The 26,027-nt window shown below is 40.8% G+C and overlaps 1 protein-coding gene across 1 annotated transcript in view; it reads right to left on the bottom strand.

Annotated features, from left to right (window-relative positions):
- The window catches only part of Pudp (pseudouridine 5'-phosphatase), a 338,048-nt gene that overhangs the window by 3,862 nt on the left and 308,159 nt on the right, over positions 1 to 26,027 (bottom strand). Inside the window, exons 7-8 of the transcript XR_015450778.1 lie at positions 8,701 to 8,843; positions 7,026 to 7,126 (exon numbers count right to left, since the gene is read on the bottom strand). The gene's annotated coding sequence lies outside the window, so the exon portion shown is untranslated. The remainder of the gene's footprint in view (positions 1 to 7,025; positions 7,127 to 8,700; positions 8,844 to 26,027) is intronic.

Genomic DNA, 26,027 nt, shown 5'->3' with positions numbered 1-26,027 from the left:
CTTCACCCATACCATGAATTGTGCATTTGAGGAATCTTAATTGCATGCTCCTTATGAGAATCTAATGCCTGATGAACTGAGTTGGAGCTGAGGCTGTGATGTTACCCCTGGGTAGTGGGTGCACACAGACCATAAAAAATCAACGACATGCAGACTCAGATCACCAGTTTCAATGAGTCCCAAATGATTCTGTATTAAGATGAGCTGTGTAATTATTTCATTATATATTGCACTATAATAATAGCAATAATGTGCTTGATAAATGTAGTGCTCTGAGTCACCCACAAACCATTCTTCTCATGCCGTCCATGAACAAACTGTCTTTCGTACAACTGGTCCCTGGTGCCAAAGAAGCTAGAGATCACTGACTTATGAGTTACCTCAAAATAGGAGAGAGGAATTTGAAAAACCCCCAAACAGGGAGGTGATACATGTTTGAGGTGATGGATGTATTAACTGTCCCAATTTGATCATGATATATTGTATGTATGTATCAAAATATCACATTGTACCCTATAAATATACAGTGGACCCTTGACTTATGAACTCAATTTGTTCCTGAGAGCTGGTTGTTACTCAAGTTGGTCTATAGAAGTCTCAGGCTCTCTATACAGCCTTCAGAGTCTCTCTCCTGTACACAGGCAGAGCTCAGGGTCCTTAGAGAGAGCCTGGCCCAGGGTTTCTCAACAGACCCCACACAGGAAGGGATGTTGTCATGTTCCTTCCAGAACTCTTTAAGGGTTAAGTCTGTATCCGAGACCATCTGGAATCACAAGCAGCTGGCAATCAGGTCATAACTCAAGACTTTGGTACTAAGTTAAAACAAAAATTCTGATCATAAGCCAAGTGTTTTGTATGTCAGGCAGATCATAACTCAAGAGTCCACTGTACAATTAAAATATTTGTCAGTTAAAATTTTATTTATTTATTCAGTTGTTCATGCAGTAATGGGGATTTAACCCAGGGTCTTCACATTGAGCTATATTCCCAGCTCTTTTTTTTTTAATTTTTATTTTGAGATAGGGTCTACATAAGTTGTTACATTGCCTAGGCTGGGCTTGAAACTGCAATCCTCCTGCCTTCAGCCTACCAAAGTGTTGGAGTTACGAGCATGCACTCAAAATTTGTAAAAGTCTACTGCTTTAGATTTTGCCGCAGCGAAGCAAGCAAAGGTAAGCAAATGACATAGTGGCTACCACCTGGAATAAGGAGAATCCAGTACACAGAGCAACTACAAACCAGGTTTCTGTTGCATGAATCCTATAAATGTAAGGATAGAACATGGATTGCAAACAGATTGCAAATGAACAAATCCTACTAGCATCAATTGGCTGCTGGAACAAATTGTCTACATGCCATCCTGGGGCTCCCAACTGCAATGTGTTCTACAAGGAAAGAGCATATTTAAGATCATCCTCGTGAGCTTGTTTTGCTCTGTGAACCTGTGGTACACAGGGATGGAGTGCATTTGGTGGACTCCCAACAGCATTTGATGGTTCCCAGAGTAACAGTTCCGCTCAGAGAAGGGCGAATTCTTTTCAGAAAAGTGAAGCCTGCACTCTGTTAAAAAAGACTGAAGTGTAGGGCCACAGATTTAGCTCAGTCAGCGGCACCGTGCCTGCCTGGCAAGTGCAAGGTCCTGAGTTCGATCCCCAGTACAAAAGAGAGACAAAGGTGCCATCTTCGTGGTTCAGGCTGCCTTAGGCTGAGACTACCCATAGTTGGACACTTCCGTCTAAGGTGCCTTCTTGTCCAGATGTTTTCCATGACCAGCTCCCACCAACATTGCAAAATTTTGCCACGCATTGCTTCAATTTTTAAAAAATGATAATACAAGGCCATTAAAAATGCTGAGGAAACTGAAATTGTAAAGCCGTAACATAACAAAGTGTATTTATTTTTCCACCCTTCCTCTCTTCTTTACATATGGACTCATCCTATATAGATCTTCCATATAAATAAATTGAGACATGGAAACTGGAATGCTTCGTGTATAGCCATCCTTCCTTATGTGTGGGGTTTGTGGTCCAAGAAACACAGTGGATATCAGAAACCCCAGATAGTACTGAACACTATATGGACATTGGCTTACTCTCGTATTCATTTATATGTATGTATACACTGGCTTTTTTTTCCTCCTGTGCAGACATATGTATGATAAAGATTAATTTCAAACTTAGTCCCAGTATTAGATTAATGTAATGTAATAATACGTACTAATCAAATAGAACAGTTAGAGCAAAGTGCTTTAAGAGAAGCTAAGTCAAAGTGTCCTCTCTGTCTCTTTCTCTGTGTGTCTCTCTCCCCCTTTCTCTATTGCATGCACTGCTTCGTATTTTAACAGTCCAGCCTTATTCATATTCCACTTACACATCAGAAGTATGCAGCTTGCTTATGCACATGCATTTAAAATTGTCCATGTCCCTTAAACTTTATACTATTTGGAGTCTCTGTTTAGGGTTTCAGAAGACTTGAATGCTTTGGAACCACATTCATGTTGACAGTTGAGCTCTTCCCCACTCACTCCCACTATTGTGTCATATTCTATGCGTACCTCTGCCACAGTTCACTCACCCATTTGAGGTGGAATATTTACTATAGTTTGATTTTGCATTCAATTCTCCACTGAGTATTCATACACAAGTGTCTTTGAGCAAAAAACATGAAAGAACAGATTGTTGAATGCAACAGTATCTGTAGCCTTCATTTCACCAGTTATCCCCAGTTGCTCCTCACAGTGTTGACAGCTATTAAAACCCCAAAAGCCAACTGGTTCTTCCCACTCCACAATCAACCAAATTTGACTTTTTGGATAATAAACACCATTTTTTCCCTACTTGCTTGTTTGCTTTTTGGGGATAAATTGAAAATTTTTGTTATGTTTGTTTTCTCTGGGTGGGAATTACACACTTTTTTGTCTTTTTCTCTGGGTTTCTTTTTCTTTGGTGTGTTGCAGCATAAACGTGTCATCTGGTGAAAATTTCTTTGGCTGGATCCTTATAAGAGTTGCACCTCTGGTATTCCCCAAATTCTATAAAATTCCCACCTACTAGTATCCATTCCTCTCCCTAATTTCTCTCTAGTTTCTCCTCTACAAATCCATAAGTCTTTTATCATCAGTGAGTCTTAGCTTTTCTTTCATAGTTTGCAATTCACTTTTCTCTTGGTTCCACCTACGAGTAATTTTTTTCAGAAGCATTATCCATTGCCATCTTACAATTCATTGGAGTTTATCTTTAATTATCTACTCCATTAGCTGGGGATGTAGCTAAGTGCTGCCATGCCTTCCTGGCAAGCACAAGGTCCTAAGTTCAATCCCTGGTACTAAAAAAATTAAAAATCTACTCCATTAAAGTACTGCAAGACTAATAGTGATATATTAGTAGAGGATTATTTACTCCTTTACAGTTAAGAAACAGTTCCAAAAATTTATTGAGTGTCTACTGTGCTCTGGATGGAAATATAGGAATAAAATATGAAATAAAAACTATTTCCAATGGACTTTTTTATCTTATGGGAAAGATGTAATGAACAAATATGTATGAAAAATAGGTGAGTGGTAGACTAGGTTGAATATGACCTCCTGAGTCCCTGAAAATCAGGTCCTAACCTTTGGAATCAGGAAATGTTACTTTGTCTGGAAATAGGGTCTTTGGAAATGTGATTAAGGATCTGAAGTTGAAGAGATAATCTGAGTTATCCAGGTTTATACAAAAGGTAATTACATGTGTCCTTATAGGGGAAGGTGGAGGGACATCTGACATGTACATAGTGAACAGGACAATGTGAGACTGAGGGGAGAGATCTGAAGATGTTGGTATTGGAGACAGAGGAATAGGGCCACAGCCAAGGGAGCCCAGAGCCATCAAGAACTGAAGAGGGAGGGAGGAACCTCTCCTGAACCCTTTACAGGGACTGGGATACAAATGTAGCGTGATGAATGGTGGCCACCAGAAGATATTTCCATGTTCTGACCCCAACCCCTGTGACTGGGACCCTGCTTGGAAATAGCATCTTTGCAAATGGAATTAATCAAGAGATGAGGTCATCCTCGAACAGGGTGGTCCTAAATCCAGGGCCTGTGTCCTCATGAGAGACAGAAGGAAAGACACAGAGACAGAGGAGAAGCCACATGAGGATGGAAGCAAAGACTGGAGTGATGGGACCACAGCCCAGGGCTACCTAGAGCCCCAGGAGGTGGCAGAGGGAGTACAACCCCCTTCTGGGGCCTGTGGAGGGAACACAGTCCTGGGACATCCTAATCTGTGATTCCAGTGCTCAGAAAAAGGAAATTTCTGTGGACATTTAAGTGTCCTCAGTCTGTGGTGGTTCGTTAGGGCATCCCTAGGAAGCAAATATAGGCAGCCAGAAATATTGTAAAGAAAATGAAAGTTAGGTAAGAAATAGGCAAAGGCTGGGGATTTAGTTCAGTGCTGCTGCACCTGCCTGGTAAGCACAAGGTCCTGAGTTTGATTCCTGGTACAAAAAAAAAAAAATGATAAGAAATAGGCAGTGCTCGGGGGTTCAATTTCAGATAAAAGGGAGAGGAAAAACATCTTTGAGATAAAGATGAGGAAAGACTTTAGAAGAAAGGGAGAGGATTAGCCAGGAAGAACTTTGTAGGAAGAGTGAATAGCAGGTACTCAGGTCCTGTAGGTAGGCATGCCTGGAATATTCTAGAAATATCTAGAAGTTCCAGAATGGATATGTGAATAAGGAAGAATCATAGAAGGTGAGCACGGTTGTGATGGCAACCAGAGATCAGGTGAATCTTTCTGTAGGACTGCAAGCCTCTGGGCCGAGTGAGAGAAGATCTACTGGGATTTGGGCACGATTTGTCTCCTATCTTATGAAGATTACTTTGGCAAGAAGGTTTAGAATACTCTTGAGGAAGTTGGGATTGTGATGCAAATATCGAAGAAAATAACAATAATATTTATCATTCTTATCATCCTCAAAGATGTGATAGTGGAAGCTTCCAGAAATGCAATGATAGCATCAAGAAGATGTCGTATTCTGGATGTATTTTGAAAGTTCAGTGGTGAGGACTTCCTCCTGGGTTGGAAATGGTGAAGAAGGAGAAGAGGTGAAGATCTCATTATAATACCCTACAAAGACCTTGGGGGGCTTTACATGGTGAAGTGAAGGTGCAGAGAGAGATGTGGCTGTCACCTTCACTTCTTTCAGCCTACATCTTCTCCTGGGGACCATGTTCAAAATGGTGGTCAGACATTCAGAAATGTGCACCTTTTCCAGAGCTGAAGATGGTCCCACAGGTGATAAAGGCATCATGGATGAGGGCCAAAATTGGCATGGGATCCATTGCTCAGTGAAAAGTTGACAAGCTAGATTTGAACTCTCATCAGCATTGTTTTTTCTCCTACACCCTTAGCTTTCAATCCCATTTTCACAGGAGACAGACAAACTGCAGAAATTCCCAGGCCAGGGGATTAGCTCAGTGGTGTCACTGCCTGCCTCAAAAGCACAAGGTCCCAAGTTTGATCCCTGGTACCAAAAAAAGCAAAAAAACAAAAGAAAAGAAATTTCGAGGTTCTCTCTGCACCTAAGAAACTCCTACAGCTTCTTGGAAACAATTGGAGAGGTTTAAGGAATCCTGTGTGTGTTAGCTTCATCCCCCATACACCAAGAACTTCCAAATATCTTGGTATATTTATATTTGAAAGTAAATGTTTTGTAATAGGGCCAGGCGAGTTAGAACTACAGAGATGTGTCACACTCTGAATTCAATGGAGTCTTTTATTACAATAGCCTGCATTTTGGAGCCGGCTCAGGCGTCCAAAAACTCTGGACAAAGGAAAGGCAGTTTGTAGGGTCTTTATAATGGCTCTTTCATCTGGGGAGGGGTCAGGGAGAGGGGGAGCAAAATTGTAGTTTTACAGGGGCAGAATTTTGTTAAACTAGTGGGGTCGGGGAAGTTTCACACAGTTTAGTTAAAACAAAGCGTCAACCAGGTGTGGGAGTCTTTTGTTTACAAAACAAACTAACATAGTTGTAGACTGCTCTAGCAAAAGGTTGACAAAGATACCATCTAGTTGCAGACTCACACAGGATGCGGAGGTCTGTTATGTATTAACTGAGGGGACTCCCATGGAGGAGGGCGAGGGCGACAATCGGAATCACTTGACTTTATACAAAGGGAGTCAGGCTGGCTACTGCACTTTCTAGCAGTTACTCTTCTTTTTTGTTCATCTTTATTCCCCGAATTAGTGGTACTCTACAGGGGTAATTTGTAACTTCACACTATTCAATCATGTCTGAAGACTGCCTGAGGTACAGTAGGCCAGTTAGCACCATCTCAGCAAGATTTAGATGTCAATAAAGCCGAGGTCAAGAAATCTTCCCCAAACTTATATTTATCAATGTCAGGAGATATTTGGGTTTGCAACAGCACTGAAATTAGCACCCAGAAAGCGGATGCCAGGGAGGCCGCTTAATATTTTACATTCTATAGCATGGATCCCACCCCTGAAAAGCACCCATTGTTATCAAAGCAATGCTGAGGTTGAGAAGCCAAACCCAAATGCACCAACATCTGGAGATATTTTGGGGTCAAAATCATCCAATTGGCATCCAGTGTTTGGAGCCCAGGGTTGCTGCTAAATATTTTGTAAAATATAACATAGACTCCACCACAGGAAAGTGTCTAGTCATAAATCTCCATGTTACTGAGTTTGAGAAACGATGCCATGAACCCAAGTCGTTTTGTAACTATTTTGCTCACCCCACTAGCCATTGCCAGACATTTTTCAAATATCTTTCCCTTTTTTTTTTTTCCTTTCACTTGTGCATTTCATTGACAAATTGAAGGTTGGGAGAAGACAAAGGAGAAGAGGAAGAGGAGATAAGAAGTGGAAGCACCTGTGTTGAAGCACCATCTCCCACAGCCCCAAGAGCCATTAGCAGCCAGTTAGAAGGACAATTAGCAGTGTTTGAGAGCAATGAGAACAGCATTTGCATGTTCTTTTCCTTCCTGAATTGTGTTTGCAAAGAGCCGAGTTAATTACCTGATAGACGCATATTGACTCCCCAGGTGCTGGCGAGTGGCAACCTTTGTTCCTTCAAGGTTTTGGAAACAGTGGATCTCCACCAAAAGTTCCCGTTTTCACTGAAATCAAGCAAATGGGCATTGAGGACAAATCTAGTTTTTTTAAATTTAATTTTCTTGCAGCCTTATGGAGTGAACTCAAGGCCTTCATACTCAGCTATTTCACCAACACATTTGTGTTTTGTTTTGAGACAGGGTCTCACTAAGTTATCCAGGCTAGACTCAAGCATTGGTTCCTCCTGCTTCAGCCTCCCAGGATGCTAGGATTACAGGTATGTGTCACTACAGCCAGCATTTCCAGTTTGAAAGATCATGCTGCATCCCAAGGAAACTGTCAGATACTTGCATGAGCATGAGGACAAGCTTCCTTTATGGCTTTGCTTTCCCAACAGCTACTAACTAATTTTGCTTCCCTGTGTGTGGAAGCTTTGCTTGCTTTGCTTTGCTTTGGCTTGCTTGGTTTGGTTGGTTTGGTTTGGAATTTAACCAAATACATTGTCAAGAGGGAATGTGGTTTGGCTCATTTCCTAAGGACCATGTTGAGATATTTTTGAATTGTCATAACTGGGGATGAAGGTCGCAGTTGATTTTTTATTGGGTGAAGCTAAAATAGGTATGCTGCTACATCTGAAAATGCACAAGATAGCTTCTCACAGTAAGAATAACTCAGCCCCAGATGTCCATGGTGGCCAGCAAAAGAAACCTGAGCAAGAGAACAATAAGAGAAAGAGGAAGATGAATGGACTTACAAATAATCTCTAATATGTCATTGTTAGACATGATAGCTCATCTTTTCTTCTCCAAATATTTGTTCCTTTATCTGTTAAAATCATGTTCAAAGGGTTTTGCCATTGAACATTTAGTTGGTCTCCATATTTTGAGAGGGATAAAACCTGAGTTGGAGTTTAACACCTAGCAATGCGGGCGGGGGGGGGGGGGATACTTGGGATTAAACCCATGGCCTTTGCCCTGTGCTACACCACAGCCCTTTCTTAAACATTTTTACTTGAGACAAGTTCTTGCTAATCACTAAGTTGCCTGGGCTGGGCTCTAACTTGTAATCCCTCTGCCTGCCTCAGTCTCCTAGACTGCTGGGATGGCAGGCATGCACCTGCATGCAGGGCTTGTCTCTGGGTTGTACCTTAGTTTTGAGTACCTTCTAACTGTGAGTGCCCCATAAACATTCATTTCCTTGCTTAATGAGCTTACTAAAAGTTTGTGACTGCTTTCAGTCGGTGTAGTTATGGGATCTGATTTCTCTGAAAGCTTGTGGGACGTGTCTGACCAGAGAAATCTTTAGCAGGGTAACCTCCACTAGTCCTCATTCCTTTAGGGTAACTAAGTCATCCTGGTGTTTTATCCCAGTTTTACGGTGGACAGTCCCACATTCGTTTGGTAATTTCCTGAAGACAGGGATGGCTAGCTTCCCACGTCCCATGATAGTAGTTTTGCATATATTTTAGGAACGCTGTACCCTTGTACTTTCCCAAAGAATATGTAGCATTTTTCCCACTGAGAAAATGAATAATCAAATATCTCTTGCTATGAAATAAATACTACTTTATAGACATGCTTTGCCTTTTTCTTCAGGAGAGAAAAGATCACAGGCATAACTAACAACAAGAAAAATCTACCTTAAAAAGTTGTTTTTCAGACAGTCCAGTTTGCTCCTTCCAAGACTAAAAGTACTTTTTATCACATTTTATAAAGTTCAATGTCCACCAGAGATAGAATGACAAAGATGGAGTGAATCCATGGGTCCAAGGCAGGAACATCACTGTGGAAGGGTATAGGAAAGCAAAGCGGATTAGTCCCTGAAGCAGAGGAGGAAACAGTACCACAGACTAAAGGGTGAGGGACCTTATACAGAATTCAAAGTCACACACTGATGACCCCCACCAGGACACACCTAGAGGGGCCTGGGTGGCTCCCAAGCCCACCCAGTGGAAAATTCACCTTAACCATCATAGAGAGATAAACTGATGGCATGATACCTCTTGGAATTATGCCTAAGAATAAATGCCTAATATCAACTTATTTTCAGGCCATATTTTCCTTTCTCAATGCAGAATTGCTGCATGCTCATAGATTGATTTTTGAAATGTTTTGGGGAGATTCTGCAAAAAGCGTAGGGATAAGATATAATTGGATTTGAGATTTAACTTTTCAGATCTTTTCTACATTTACATTTTGCTTGGGTTATTCCAGGCCAAGGCCACCAAACTATAATCCACAGGCTAACTCTGGCCCATGGCCCATCTTTACAAATAAAGTTTTACTGGAACACACCCACACACATTTATTCAGTTCTTGTCCACGGCTATGTTGTCAGAGTTGTGTTTTTGTCAGAGATTATGCAGTTCAGAAGACAAAGCATTTGCTACGTGGCCTTTTACAAAAGAGAAAGAAAAAACGTTTGCCTGAGCTTGAGTCAGACTAAAGAGAACAACTTCCGTAAGTACAAGTGATTTGGAAAAGTCAAAATGGATCATTTCCGACCAGGTTATTCTGACCGTGTTTCCAAAAGTTACACAAAATAAATATCCACTTTCTAAATTCTGTGACTTGGAGCTGGGAAGGTAGCTCAGTGGTAGAGTACGTGCTTTAATACACGCTTTGTGTGGGGGATGCCCTGGTTCCAATCCCTAGCACTGCAGAAACATGAAAGGAAAGAGGAAAGGGCAAAGAAATGGAGGGGAAAAGACATGAGGGGAGAGAACGAAAAAGGGGAAGACAAGGGAGGGAGAGCAGGGCAAAACACGGCAGACTGAGGTTAGTCCTACCAAAATCGCCAGGTTTATTCTAATGAAATGGCCAACTTCCACATCTCACGTCACCACTGTGACTGCAATCACAACAGACAAATAATGAGCTACCTTGGGGTTGAGGCCCAAGCCGAGACCTAAAAGTTCAAGCGTGTTTTATAGGTCTCTCATATTCACAGCCTGAAGTTAGTTACGTACAATGTAAAACAAAAAGAAAAAGAAGTTGTGCCTGAAAAGTTTCATGGTACGGTATTTTCTGTCTGGGGCATCATGTCAATCCACCAAAAATTTCAGATTTTTCAACATCTTAGATTTTGAGTTTGGAGGGCTTCTTCGGTTTGTAGGTTCTTGCTTACGATGAGCTTGCACTAAGTTGCCAAGGCTGGCCTCGAACTTGTAATCTTCCTGCCTCAGCTTCCTGAGTAGCTGCAATTACAGGTCCACAGTACCACACTAGGCTTGGCTATTGGAGTTTTAGATTGAGGATTGCTCAACCTGTGTAAGTAATGGGCTGGAACTATATCAAGCTGAGGAATACATCTTTGGATACATTTTTTATCATTCTGATAGTCATCATGTATGTGTCTCAGCTCAAACATGGTAATGGATTATTTCATTGATTATTTCATTATTTCATTTCTTCATTACAGCTCTAAAATACTGTTACAAGCTTGGTGTCTTATCTGAGAAAACTGAGGCAGAGTTAAGGTGAAACCCTTTGCCCTCCAATCTCCACAGGTGTAGTCCCCGAGGTGATAGTGATTTGTAACATCTCATTATTCCAATAGTTTTAAACCCAGAGAGAAGGAAGCAAGGATAGCAATAAAGCCAACCTGAATAAACCAATAGTAAAAAAGGTCATAGAGTCATTGAGTTCGATTTACCAAAATAATGCAGCAAATATTTTTTAAAGATGTTTTGGGGACAGCAGGCCTCAGCTACCATGCCATCCAACGGCCATTTGTTTCTGATTTGCTGCAGAACAAATTACATCCTTTTACGAGCCAGGATTTGCCTTCCTCCCCTTTTTGCCTAGTTAGACAATGCTGCTCAAGACACATAGGATGATTGCGATATCTATCAAAGGCTGCTTTCCCATTCTTTAAAGAGACTGAGTTGAATGAAGCAATAAGGGAAAATGTGATTGTAGTTGGGTGAAATTAAAGTTCTACCATGCAGCTGCGTCCTAACTGAATTCTCCCTGACACTGATCCTTCACTTTGCCTCGCTGCTGATTATAGTGATTTAGATGAATAAACAAACACTCTCTTTCCTCACATCTGGGGTTCTCTGTCTGTGGGATTCAGGAAGACAGCTACGACCCTACTTTACAGCAGTCTCATTCGAGTACCTTCTTTGAGGTAATTGTTTAGCAGCCCCAGGCAGTGCCCAGTGAAGCACAATGCCAGGTTAAGGGTCTGGATAATCAATCAAAAAGATCTCACTATGGAAACACAGTATTAGGCAATTATCACAATCAGTCCTGCCCCGAAATGGAAATCAGTTAAAAGATGCTTGTTAGAGTCTGGATCGGAAATCTCCCCTAAAGCTCACATGGTGACAGCTTGTTCATCAAAGCAAGAATGCTTAAAGGTGGTACTTTGAGAGGTAATTGGATTCTGAAAGCTAAGACCTCATCAAAGGATTAATCCATTGATAATTCATCATTTCAGTGGTATTATTGAAAGGCAATGGCAATGGAGGTGGTAGGACCCAGCTGAAGGTAGTGGGACATGGTGCTACACTCATGAAGACCATATATCATCCCTCAATTCCCAACTCCTTCTTCCTTTCTTTGTTTTTCATCTCTTTCTCTGGTTCTTAGCTACCACAAAATGATCAACTTTCCCTCACCATGCACTTCCACTGTGATGTTTCTCTCTGAGCACAGCCCTAAACAATGGACACAACTATGAACTAAAACCCATGAAACCATGACCCAAAACAACCCTTTCTTTAAGCTGATTTTCTCAGGTGTTCTGTCACAGTGAAGGAAGGCTGGTGAACACACTTCTCTTTTTAGAAATAGTTCATGGATGTTTTTCTAGATATGTTACACAGCGAAACCCTCGTATCACTAGTAAATGATTTCTTTCATGGGTCCCGATGACTGGAAGTGAATAGTAACTTTACAATGAGAAGACTTTTTAGCCTTTACCACTAAAAAGAAAGAAATAAAAACTGGCTACTCTGATAGTGTGCTTTCCTTGTGACCATTTCCAATGGTAGGAGAGAAAGAGATGAAAGAGAGAGGAGAGAGAGAGAGAGAGAGAGAGAGAGAGAGAGGGGAGAGAGAGAGAGAGAGAGAAGGAGAGAGGAGACATGTCACTCAGGTATGAATATACAAGTGCTTGGCTTAGAAATGTGACTCTTAGTACTTAGATTTTTCTCCCCCTTAGAGCTTTACTGACTTCTGGTGATAAAATGTCATTCATTGTTAATTTTTCTGAGCTCTTGCTGTATACCACAGAAAAGATGTGAAACAATATGGGATGTTGTTTATCTTTGCTGTTTATGCTACCTTTAACATCATTATTTACAAGACTGGGATGCAGAGTTGTAGATATTCTATAGATCTGAGTGGCATGCCCTTTTCTTAAGATGAAGCAAGCAGTAACACAAGGGAATGTTCAAGTGGAGGCAATGTGTTATTTTTTTCTCCCCCTTAGAGCTTTACTGATTTCTGGTGATAAAATGTCATTCATTGTTAATTTTTCTGAACTCTTGCAGTATACCACAGAGAAGATGTTAAACAACATGGAATGTTAAATTGTTTATCTTTGCTGTTTATGCTACCTTAAACATCATTATTTACAAGACTGGAATACAGAGTTGTAGATATTCTATAGATCTGAGTGGCATGCCCTTTTCTTAAAATGAAGCAAGCAGTAACACAAGGGAATGTTCGAGTGGAGGCAATGTGTTATTGCTCAATATAGCATCACTTTTAAAAGCAAATTAGATCTCTTTTAGAAACTACATACCAAATGCCTTATTCTGTTTTCTGTCACTATAACTGAATGTCAGATGGATTATGAAACCCGCGACCTAATTACCTTCCAAAATCCCACCTCTGAAGACATGAGTCTTTGGGAGGGGGGGATGCTTTTCTCACTGCTGAAACAAAATACCTGACAGCCATACTAAAAGAGGAAAGGTTTATTTTGCCTCACAGTGTGTAGAGCTTTTAGTCCATAGTCAGCTGGCTCCAAGAGAAGGCAGCATGGCAGAGGGACATCACAGAGGAGAAACAGTCCCTGGAAGGGTAGACAGTAAGGCAGCAAGCAGCAGGTCTTCTTTCTTCCTGTCGCTTCATGCATCGTCCAGGCTGCAAGCTGGGTGGTGCCACTCACACCCAAGATGGGCCTTCCCTCTTCCTTAAATCCACTCAGCCACACTCAAAACTCTGCTTATCCAATTATGGGACTAATCCCAATACCACACACTCTTAATCCATATTCACACACTCTAGATCCAGCCACTTCTGAAAAGTGAGCTCATGAGCTATGAGCTCATGAGGCTTTCCGGAAACATCTAGATTCAAGCTACAGGAGGGGACATTTTAGATCAAACCATAACATGCTGATCATATTGAAATTGTTTCCAATACTGCTGCCTATTATAAATCAGAGCACATTACAAGTCTAAAGTTGAGTTTCAACAGAAGATTTTATGACAAGAGTGTGAGTGTGAAGTACCAGAAAAGGCATGGGAAGTAGTAGAGCATAATCAGGAAGGTAGTCAAGAGCTGTAACCATGAGCTCAGTACTGTTTGGGAACCCTGGGAGAGGAGATGACATAGACCATACTTAATTGAGAATTATTCCATGTATGGGCGGAAAGCTGGAGAATTTGTCCACCTGCTGCTTATCTGTCTTTGAGGATGGTTCTAAGGTCAGTAACTGCCTAATACCTTTTACTCGTAGTCCTCCTGGTCGAAGGTTGAAGCCATGACAAGAAAGGCTTGTGCAAGAACCATGAACATCCTTGATGCAACCCTTGGCATGGAAAGATGAGTCCATAGACACTTTGGGTTGGCTCTTGACTGTATCTGCTATAGTATTTAAATCTATTCAGATGAGGTAGGCTCCTGTCCTCTTGAGATACAGACAGTCTTCAAGGTACTCCAGATAATTGGCAGATGATGCCACCATTTGCAAATACAAGCAATTATTCTGGGGTTACTCCATGCTCTTTTCCTTATTTTTCATTTCCACACATCACTTTTTTCTCTCACTGCCTGAATTCCGACTCATTTTCCCTCTAACTGGGATTATGCCAATAGCTTCCCAGTTTCATCTGGATTTTTCTCCTCAGTTCTTCCCTCACACTGCCACTAAAGTAAGCTTCCTAAAAACGCATGTTTTGTCATGTGTACTCATCTCCCTGCTGAGAAGAAGTCAGGGTCTTTCAATCAGTAGACAATAAAATCCAAATTCTTAGTATAGGTATGCAAAAACCACTCCAATCCTCCGTCCTACATGTCCGGACACTTCCCATCCAGCTGTGTCTGTGTTGGTGGAGTCCGAGTGCCTGCAAACTTTTTCTGTGAAAATAAAATTATGTCCTTTATTAATTACCCAGCCTCAGATATTCAGTTACAGCAGTACTTATGGTCTAAGTCTCAGGCTATAAAGTCTGTCTCATTGCAACCCACTCCGCCACTGTAGCATGAGTGTCTCACATTGTGGCAAGCGGTACACCAGCGATCAGTATGGCTTTGTTCCATAAGACTTCATGGACGAATACTGAAATTTTAATTGTGCATAATGTTTGCGTGTATTGTAAAATGTATTTCCTCTTTTATGATCCCAGCACTCTGGGAGGATCAGACAGAAGGACCTCAAGTTCGAACTCAGCTTGAGCAGTTTAGCCAAACCTTGTCTTATAATAAATAAATAAAATGAAATGAAATGAAAAAGGGCTGGAGATGTAGCTTCATGAGAAGACCCTGGTTCAATCCACAGTACCTCAGTCAATCAGTCAATCAATCAATCAATCAATATCTTGTTGGTTCCATAGTGTGGTGACTGTTGCCAACCATCTCTAGCAACATTAAATTCCTTCCTCAGGATATCAAGTCCTTGCTCTTGCTGGGATGTAAGGAGACACATTCTTCCCAAACTCATTTAGAAGGGGAGCTTTGTACTCGTTCTTCATAAACTAGGTCAAAGAGTCAATGAACTGTATATACACTGTAAAATATCTCAAAGGAATTGGGTGAAGTTTCCATAGTCTAATGTGTGCAAATAGGCAAGGAGCATGGACCTTACACTGCAATTTCAGGACTGAACTTGAATATTTGAAATCTGGGAAGAGGAGCTGACAGTCCCGTGTCCTTTTCTGTTTTTTTTAACTCAACCTAGAGGCCCCAGAGCAACTTGGTAATGAGAGGCACAAATTCCCTGTGACTGCAGCTCCAGAACTTATGTGCCCAGTGAGATGGAGTGTTTTGTGATAGATATTTTTCACTGTATGCCAGTCAGCTTCTCATTATTATAACAAACACCCGAGATGAATAATTTATAAAGAGTCAAGGTTTGTGTTAGCTCATAGTTGTGGAGGTTCCGGTTCATGATACTTTTAGTCTCATTGCTTTTGGACCTGTGGTTTAACTGAACATTATGGTAGAACAAAGCCATTCTCTTCATGGCTAGGAAGCAAAAGAGAAGAAGAGAAAATGGGCAGCATCCCACGACTTCAACACACAGAGCTCTGACGGATGCTGAACATCCAAAAGATAGCACAAGCTAGCTCCGAAGACTCTATTCTAAAATATCTCTAACTCCAACCCCACCCAAACTTAAATATGATGTTTACAAACATAAAGAACTATCTCTCTGGGTCTCCCTTCATAAAGGTATTTTATTTTGCTTTGTGCCACCTACTTATTCTTGTATCTCCCCTTTGAGAACCTAGGTAAAATGTGGCTGGTGAGGATGTCATATTTATCATTGTTTATCTGAGTACCATAGTCACTACATAAATTTCTCTTGTAATGCAAGAATGGATAAATAAATGAATGAATAACAGCCATAATGAGATCCTGTGTTTTCTTCTCTGGATTCCGTATTGCTTAGTATCTCCTTATGAATTTGTCCTGTTGAGTTATGAAATGAGAAAATGCACTACTCGTTTTTTTCATTATTTTTGAAAGGTATTGTACTATATTATGACATGTCTTAATCCTTTCAGTACACACATATGCATCAGACCCCTGTCAAAATTTAAATAGTCTTGGGCTGGGGATTTAGCTCAGTGGTTTCCTCACCTGCTGTGCAAGCGCAAGGACCCGAGTTCGATCCCCGGTACCAAAAAAAAAAATTTAAATAGTCTTTAGATACAAATATTTGTTACTCTGTTGTTGCCAGATTAACTGCATGCATCATTTCAGAGAATTTCCCAATTACTAAATGAGCATAGTGGTCATTGGCCAATGTTAATTAGACAACCACGATCATTTTTCTAGAAATGTAGAAAACAATATCCTTTTTAGAAAGGTATATTTAAATATCAATTTAATCTTCAAGGCACTTATGAAAATGCCCTGGTGGGAATAATTTTACAGGGTCATAATACTCTGTAAGAATCCTAACTATTCTCTGACTCATTATTAAAATTCACAATCACAAAGCACCATATAGCAAATGATGTATTGTACGTAATGACTTTCTTATTCAATTTTCCTAATCTCTATTTTTCATCCCCCACGTTCTTTTTCTCCTCGGTAATTGTCCAGAGCTTTAAATAAAAGAATAGTAGTGATTGAATCTTCGTGCGTCTTTATTTTTAGACTCACATCTTGAAGTCTGCAAAACTAGCAGCAGAAAATATGAGAGAGAAGAAAATGTGTGTGAAGATAGGCTAAGGAAGTCACCCTAAGCTATTGCATGTCCTTCAGTTTATTGCACCAGAAAAGAAGAGAGACCTTGGAGAAGAAAAATAAGCGTGTCTTTGTTTTCTGACAAGTTGTCTATCTGTTAAGAGTCACTTGTTTGACACCAGAAATCCACCTCTATTCTGTCATCTTTATTGCAGAATGAACATCCATCTCAGGAGTCACACCCCTGGTAGGAGTTATGCAAATGTAGCCTCATACCAGGAACCCAAATAACCACAGCTTTACCAGGTTCACTTTGAGTAATCCCCCTGACACACAGAGCCAGTAGGTTTTGGGCTGGAATAATTCTTTAAATTGATACAGTCTTTTTTATGTCTAACCATAGGGGTTTAATGCAAACTCCTATTGCAAAACAATGGCCATATTTTCACTGGTGAAATCACTACCACAATCCAAATTAGTTACATCAGATGTGTCCATTTCTCAAATGCATCGTAGTAAGCATGGAATAGACATTGTTCTGTATCTCTTTCTGCTCTAAATTTTCTCTGCAGCCAAACAATTGAGGCTTAGTTGAAAATGTTTAGCTGCTTAAAAAAAATAAATAAAAGCAACTCATGTGAAAAGGAAAAACACAAGGATTAATATTCAGGATATATAGAAAACTCAAAAGAATTGAAATTTAAGAACAAATAATCCAATTGAAAATGGGTAAATGATCTCAATGGACCCTTGTTTATTTTATTTTTTATTAGAATATGTTTATAGTACATAATGCTTACATTGCTTGTGGGAAATTAGTGTGTGTACATACCACAGCTGCATTCCTGTTTTCCTTCCTCTTTCCCATCCCTCCTTCACCCCTCCTTCCATCTCTTCATTTCCTTCCCTCTTTTTTTCTTCTGTACATGTTTGCAATATATAATGTTTGCACCCCTTGTATGGAAGTGGTGCATCTACATAATGGATATTTTTTTAGAAATCCCCTGTGGCCAGAAAATATGTTTTAAATTCCTTGGAATCATAAGCTATCAGGGAAATGTAAATGCAAACTACTGTGAGATACCACCTCCCCTCCTTTTGAATGTCCATTGTACAAAACAATAATAATCCTAATAACAAATGCTGGCAAGAGTGTGGAGAAGAGGGACTCTTCCCTGTTGGTCAGGACGTAAATTAGAAAAGGTACTGTGGAAAACAATTTGGAGATTCCTTAAAAAACTAAAAATAATCGACCATAGGATTCAGTTACTCCCTGTCCTGGGTACATATGGAAGGAAATGAAGTCAGCATATAAAAGAGACATCTGAATATGCATGTTTATTCTGGTACTACTCACAATAGCTGACATAGAGTATCAACCTAGGTACCTACCAAAAGAAAATGGGTTAAAAATGTATCAATATACTCATGTGGATATGTGAATATCACTCAATAAAAATGGATTAAAGTGGATATTTATATCCATATATATATGATTTATCCATGAAGAAAAAAGAAATCCTACCATTTTCAGTAAAATGGATAAAACTGAAGTACATCACATTCCACAAAATACAGCAGAAATGGGGAGACAAATACTTCATGTTCTTTTTCACATGTGAAAACTGAAAGAAAATGTTGCCTAGAAAGTAAAATGGTGGTTAGTACGGAAGAGGAGAGCTGCAGAAAAGGATAGTTAGAGCCAGGGATTTAGCTCAGTGGTTTCCCCGCCTGCTGCACAAGGGCAAGGACCTGAGTTCAATCCCCAGTACCGAAAAGAAAAGGATAGTTAGATTTGATTGGTGCACACAGCAGGTGTGCTTAGAAATATCACACTGAACCCGGTTAATATGTACAATGAATATGCATTAAAGAGCATGCCTAGGGCCAGGGATTTACCTCAGTGGTGCCACCACCTGCCTCAAAAGTGCAAGGTCCCGAGTTCGATCCCTGGTTCCCAAAAAAAAAAAAAAAAGAATGGCTGTAAGTACCATAAGGTTGTCATTTAAAAGAAATTTCACTTTGTTCAGTCTTGATACTGCACAGTCACCCAAAAGAATCAGACCTAGAAGCAATAATAGAGGTTGAGTTTGGAAGGACATTGACTCACAGCCTTGAAGATAAGTGGTTCTAAAGAGTACTGAATCTAGAGGCAGATGTTAGTGGCTTACAGAACAGGAGAGTTAAAACAGAATGGTGACGGTACATGCAGACAGTTTTGTGAATGTTTGACACGCGATGCACACGCTAAAATTGGAATCATACAGATTGATGACACTTGGCTAGAGTGTTGGGATGCAGGGAGAACTCATTTTTCTGTAGATGTGCCAGTGTTAGAGAAGTTGCCGATAAGCAAGGTAGAAGGATGAATGATGAAGATCATCGTGCAATGGAATAGAATTTACAGGGCAGATAGGAGATGCTTATCTCTGCTCCTATGTTCCCCAGAAATTCAAAGGAGGAAGGTCTGCAGGTATAGATCATTTTTGCAGGAGATGTGAAACCCAAGGAAGGTTCCCCCTGAGAACATCTATCTTGTCTCTCCATAGGAAGAGAGATTGTGCGCTTGGGGTGAGGGGCTGAGCCAGAGGAATGGAGAAAAATGGGTGTACGCTGGCAAAAGCCACCCTGAGAAATGAGAGAGGGGACTTACCAAGCAGCACCATCGCAACTGTCCACACCATCAGTTAACTTGGGGGCTCAGATGGCAAGCGGGACATCCATTCTCATCAGTCGCTATGCCTAGTGATGGCCTCACAGGGACTACGTAGTTAGGTTGATCTGCAGTGACTAAAATCTAGCGATCTGATAGCAAAAAAAAGACCGCAGGTATCAGGATTGTGAATGAGTTGTGGTAAGCCAGGATGCATTGCTAGATGGGTGGAAATAAGACATTTTGCAGAGCTAATAAACAATGCCCACTTCCTGATAGACACTCAATAAATGATTGGCCATTGGAACTACCAGAGTTGAAAATAAATCTTGACCTGATCAGTTTCACACAGCTGTGGAGCGTTAGCCACCTGTACAATATTTTCTTCCCATAACATCTTTGCTTAGGAAATGGGAATGACTGCAGTCTTTTTTATAAGCGATTTCTGCGACTACAGTTTTCCTTTGTCTAACAAGCCACTTAAAGAATCAGTTTCCTGCCTCAAAAGAAATGAACACACCACGTCAGTGGCAGCACCTCCAACACTGCTGCCTCTCACACAACCATGGACCATGAAAATCACCCTTTAAGATCTAGCCAGAGGCCACAGAGTATGAGCCGTGTTGATTTTTTTCCCCTTCCAGCAAAGACCCGAGGCGTAAGATTCGATTACAAAATGGCCATTGACTAACAACACTGCAGGTCTCCAAAGCCCAAGGATAAAGTAAGTCGAGTGGAATGTGTTCTGTGAGATGAGATGAGGATCTACCCAGGGTCTCTGTGAAATGTGTGTCTCTCGGCCTCTTGCTGTCAGGAAACTTGAGCTGGTCAAGGCGACAGGCATGGGTGATGAGGGTCAGTGTCGTCGCCAAGTGGAGACCGGGCCAGTATTCTGAACATGCAAAATCCCATAAAGAATGACGCCATTAGATTGAATGTTGTCTAAAAGGACTGCAGCCCCCAGGGGACCTGGGGCGGTCTCTTCTCTTCCCCTCAGAATTTATGCACATTTTTTAAATTACACTGATTGGTGGCTGTTGATTTGTGCCATTGCTGTGTGTGTGTGTGTGTGTGTGTGTGTGTGTGCACGCGTGCTTGTCCTCACAGTTACAACCGCCATTGCCAAGCTGAGACAGTAAACCCTGATGGGCGTGATGGCTATTGTTTGCTTCACATGCTCTCTTATTGCTAAATGTTTTCCTCTCATAAGGAGCTGAGTGCTTGCTGCTCCCTGGCTGACTTCAGGCAGCGGGAGTTTTCTGTCGGAGCATCCGACTCCTGGTTTCTTCCTTGGATTTTGCATTCCCCACAAAGGAACCCTTTGAAAAAGCTGCAGTTCCAGCTGCAAAAATGTGCTACAAGGTTTACAGAGGAAATTGTTTATAACTTGTTTATATCTTGTTTATACTTACGGTTATTTGGTCATTGATTTTTCTTGTGGTACTGGGTATTGAATCCAGAGTGGTACTCTGAGCTCCAGCCCTAAAACCTTCTTTTTATTTTTTGCTTTTGTTTTTGTTTCTGTTTTGAGACCAAGTCTTGTTAAGTCACTAGGTTCCCCAGCCTGGGCTTGAACTTGGCATCCTCCTGTTTCACCCTCCCAGAGGGCTGAGACTACAGGTGTGCAACTCCAGGCCCAGCTGGTAGTCTGGTAATTTATTCAGTAATGCCTTCAATGGGAAGACTTCAAAGGGATCCAGAGACGATGTCTGAACACTTGGCAGTGCCAGCAATATCTGGGGAATTCCTAGTTCATAAATGCAATGAGAATTCTGGGGCACATGAAATACCTCAGAAAGGATTCTTTCACACACTGGATGAAGGGCAAATATCAGGAGCCCTTGGTGGTGTCTTGTCACCATGTCCAGGGCTGGATTTGCTTCCGGACCTCGCTTGGCAAATCTCTCTGCAAAATCTCTAGTTTTCCATAAAGAAATCACAGTTGTTAGAGGAGAAGCGACGTTAGGGTCCGTGATCATGTTTTCCTAATTTCCTCCTTCAGCCCAATATCCCATAGATTTATTTCCTAAGCCACCTGATTGTTATTCCTTATACAATAAAGAGATCGAGTACTTCTTTACAAAAAAAAAAGAAAGAAAAGGAAAAGAAGTAAAGTAGTATACAGTCCAACTCCTATCAGGTGAGGAGCATCTTCCTCATTAAATACCTTGACATCATTTTTCTAGATTTGCACACAGCCTTTCTAGATTGACCCACAACCCCGTTTGAGACATGCCAGAAATCTAAAACTCACTATTGGCCATGCTTAGGTGAGGACTTCTTTCTGTTTCTCAACTCAGAAATCCCCACATTTGTAGGAATTTAAGGGTAATTTAATGGTGTTTTAAGGGTAGGAAACCCTGTAAATTATGCAAGACGTTTTTACAGCGGTAGGAATTCAGCTGAGCGCTTGAGCAGAAGACTGATGGGGGTTTCTGTAGCCTCCCAGGGAGGAGACCAGGGATGGTGCAGCACCACCCACCGGTACATCTCCTGAGCCTTGCCGGGCCTGTACTCTCCACAGCCACCTTTGTCTCTCTCTTCCCATCAGCTTCGCAACTGGGGTGATCTGTAGTTCATTGTACTGCTTCCTGGCCTTTGTTTCCTCATTCCCTGACATGAGGACTTTTATATATATAAAAAATGAGGATTTCTTAATATTTATTCAAAATGTTACCCCAAAGGATCTTGTACCTGCCACCCTCAGAGAGTCTTATAAATCTTCATGCTTCCCAAACTTCCTTGGAAGGATTTCAACCCCACATCAGTTCGCATTGTCCTCCCTTGGTTTGGGGAGCACTTCTTACACTCCGGGCCCCAACTGAACTGTCTTTTCTTGATTCCCAAACTGTCTCATTAACCTTCCTATTCCCCATGCTCCAAACAATGGCAACCTCAGATGTGTAGGCTGGGCCTCTTCCACACACCTAACTGTTGCTGCATTTTGATACAATAACTCACCCTACTGATTTCATGTCGGGCAGAGGAGCTGGACGTCAACTTCACTGAAACGCCACACGGGAAAATTGTATGCAAAGGTGGCATGCTTCCATTTTCAACTGAGTTTATCTTCATCATATCATTTATCCTCTAAGGTTTGGACCATGCATTTTATGTTTTCTTGAATGTATGATCATGTCTTGAATATGTTCCTACATGCACATGCATGTGTGTGTGTGTTATTGGTTGAGTATATATGTATATTCATTGGTATATAGTATATATACATAATTTCTGTGTACACATTTGCAGCATGTAAGTTATTACATTAAGTTAGCTGAATAAGTTTCTTACTTTGCTACTCATGTTTATTGTCTTGCATTGTACTTGAAACAAAATGCACTTCTGTTAATTTATGTGTTGATTTTGTTTTATTTTTGTTAGGCCATGTGTGAAGTACATAATTACATTTATTGTGGGGAGTTGGTGCATGTACATAATACATCTTACTCCTCCTCCTCCTCCTTCTCCTTCTTCTGTTCCTTCTTCCCTATACCTCCTGTCCCTCCCTATTCCTTCCAACTCTTGACCTGATTGTCATTTTCAAAGCTCTGTATTCACCATCTTTCCCTTCAATTCTTTTTTCAACCCAGTTCTCTCTCCTCCCTCCCTCCATCTCTTCTTCCAACATTCATTTGAAGAAAAGATTTCCCTACTTCCTATTTATCTCCTCTCTCTCTCTCTCTCTCTCTCTCTCTCTCCCCCCTTTCTCTTTCATTAAGTTTATCCTAAGAAAAACCATGAAATATTTAGGCTTGCATGTCTGACTTATTTCACTTAATATTATATTCTCATGTTGCATCTATTTACTTATGATGCCTCAAGTTTATCTTTATGGCAGAGTAGTACTCCATTGTGTAAACACCACATTTTCTTTATCCATCCATGTGTTGACGGATGTTGTGGCTTATTTCTAGATGTCCTCCCAAAGCCACATGTGGTCATAGGTGAGGCTTTTTGGAGGTGGCTGGACCTAGGGTGTGTGATGCTGGGATTGATTCACAGTGTGATGCTAGGATTAAGAGTGTCCCACCCTGGGTGTGAGTGCTACCTGACCTAAGGGCAGACAGCCTGCATAGATTACAAGGGACAGAAAGAGGCTGCTGTTGTCGTTTGCTGCTTCTTTGCTACTTTGCTGCCTTCTGCCTGCCATGGACTGTTTCTCCTCTGTGACGCCTCTCTGCCATGCCACCCTACCCTGGAGCCAGCTGACTATTCACTGAAACCTCTACAAACTGTGAGCTACAATAAACCTTTCCTCTTTTAACTTTGGGGATTGAATATTTTGTCTCAGCAACAAGAAAAGTAACTAGGACAATGGACATATGGGCCTTTTCCAAGATTTAACTATAATGAATTATGCTGTGAGAAACATGGATATGCATGTGTCTGTATAATATGATGACCTTAACTCTTTTGAGAATTGAGTAAGTTTCTTATAAATTTATATGTAACTCATTTCATATATTATAAATGATAACCATTCTGTATTTACTAGGAGCCGGGGATGTAGCTCAGTAGCACCATGCCTGCCTGGCAAGTGCAAGGTCCTAATTTTTATTCCCAGTACTTGAAAAAAATATATATATATTCTGTATTTACTGTGTATAAAAATTACACACTATTATAAAATATTAGAAGTTAAAATTTTATGACCTTATAATATTTTCATAAGTAATCACAATATTCATAAGCAATTATAGCTTTATAGAATGTGTTTTATAAGTTGTGCATTGTAGAAATATAAATACATACATTGTCTCTCGTGATCTGTACATTTTGTGCATCCTGTGATAGTGGCATGGCACTGCCTACTCACTAACAGTGACTTGTGAGCCTACCATCAACACTTGTAGTGTGGCCACTTCCAGGCATGTGCAGAGTGGGGGCAATTTCAGTGTCTCTGAGCACACATTTCCATCAAAGGCTTAACAAGTGCACACTCTGCTACCCTATTTCAGTTCACACTGCAAAAAAGTGTCCTTTTCACAAGAAGTTCAGTGCCAAGTTTTGTTTGCTTTCATTTTGTTTCTTGTGTGTTTGTTGATGGTCATCCCTCTCTTTAAAATGGGTCCTCATATGTCCCACTAAAGTGAGGTCAGCTGTCTCTGTGTTATCTAAGGCTCACTAGAGGAGCAGAATCAACATAAAGTATAATTATACAAAGAGATTTATGAGGTAAGCTTATGGAATCAGAATGGGAAGAGTCCCAGTGACCATGTAGGGCATCTGAGGCCTAAGAATCCAAAATAGTGGCCTGTGCATTGGGGACCTAAAGGATCCAGTAGCAGCCCAAGCTTGGAGGCCCAGAAGCTTACTATAGTCAACAGTTCTGTGTTGGAAGGCCGAGGAGACTGCATTAGAAGGCTTAAGAGTCTGTGCTGCAAGGCTGGAGAAAATGGAGATCAGCATCCAGAGGCAATGGCAGAGACCAGAGCTTCTGCAAAACAAATTATGGGGGAAACACCTCCTTCTTCCTTCTCTTTGTATTCCACCTAAGCTACAAGCCTACTGGTTGAGGCCACCCACATCTAGGATGGGTCAGTCTCCCCCATTTGCTAGCCTATATGCCAATCATCCACAGACATGCTCAGAGCTCACTCGTATACTGGCCAGTTCCCACGAGTCAAATTGCTGGTTGTAATTAACAAGCACAGTCCATAGGTACAGAAGATCTGGATGAACTTGATGGAGAGGTTACAATGCTGTTCTCAGTGAGTTCAATGTGAATGAATCAAGAGTGCATGAGAAATTTGTGCAGAAACACACATAACCCATGTTCATGTATTGCCCACCTGACAAAAGTATTGTAGCTAACTTTCTCCCAGGAACTTAACCAAGGTTCAGTGTTTACTACTTCAGTAACCATGGTGACTTTATAAAATATGGTCACCATAAACAATGACTGTCAACTGTACATACGTATTATAAATTAATTTAACCAACAGCTACTGAATGCCTATAATATGCTAGACATTTTGCCAGGTATGAGGGAAACAAACATTTAATAAAACTATAATAATCAAGGTTCCTTCTCTCGGTGGGCTCATTGTATAATAAAATATTTATTAATTTTTTCTTTTAAAAGTCTATGAATATTGTTTTGGACTGGTAAATTATGACTGTATATATTCAAGGGGCACAATGTAGTGCTTTAATATATGTGTACAATGTAGAATGATAGAGTCTTGCTAGTTCACGTATCCGTTGTGTCATTTACCAATCTCTTTTTGTGGTGAGAGTATTGGAACTTCCTTTCTAAGTATTTTGACATACACTATACATGTTTTTTTGTTCTGATTTGTTCTACAGTGCTGGAAATTGAACCCAGAGCCTTCCTACTGAGCTACATCCCCAAACCTTTTTTAATTTCATTTTTTGTTTGCTTTGTTTTGTTTTGAAACAGCATCTTGATAAGTAGCTAAGTCGCCCAAGCTGGGTTCAAAGTTCCTATCCCCCGTCTCAGTCTCCGAGTACTGTGATTACAGGCATGTGGCACATATGGCTCATTACTCACTCTAGCTTGCAATGAATCTCTAAACCTGTTCCACTTCTGCATAGAGATCTTTCTACCCTCTAATCAATACCTTCCCTTCACACCACACAGCTCCTGGTAACCCACCATTCTGTTCTCTGCTTCTTTGAGTTCAACATTATTGGATTCTACGTGTGAGATCCATACTGTATTTGTCTTTCTATGCCTGAATAATTTTACTTCCA

This window comes from Heterocephalus glaber, unplaced genomic scaffold, assembly GCF_053883595.1.
Source record: "Heterocephalus glaber isolate CG9 unplaced genomic scaffold, H.glaber_assembly_v1.0 deba00001072, whole genome shotgun sequence".
NCBI lineage: Eukaryota > Metazoa > Chordata > Mammalia > Rodentia > Bathyergidae > Heterocephalus > Heterocephalus glaber.
Note: the sequence above shows the minus strand (reverse complement) of the source record. Positions and strands in the feature narration are given on the sequence as shown.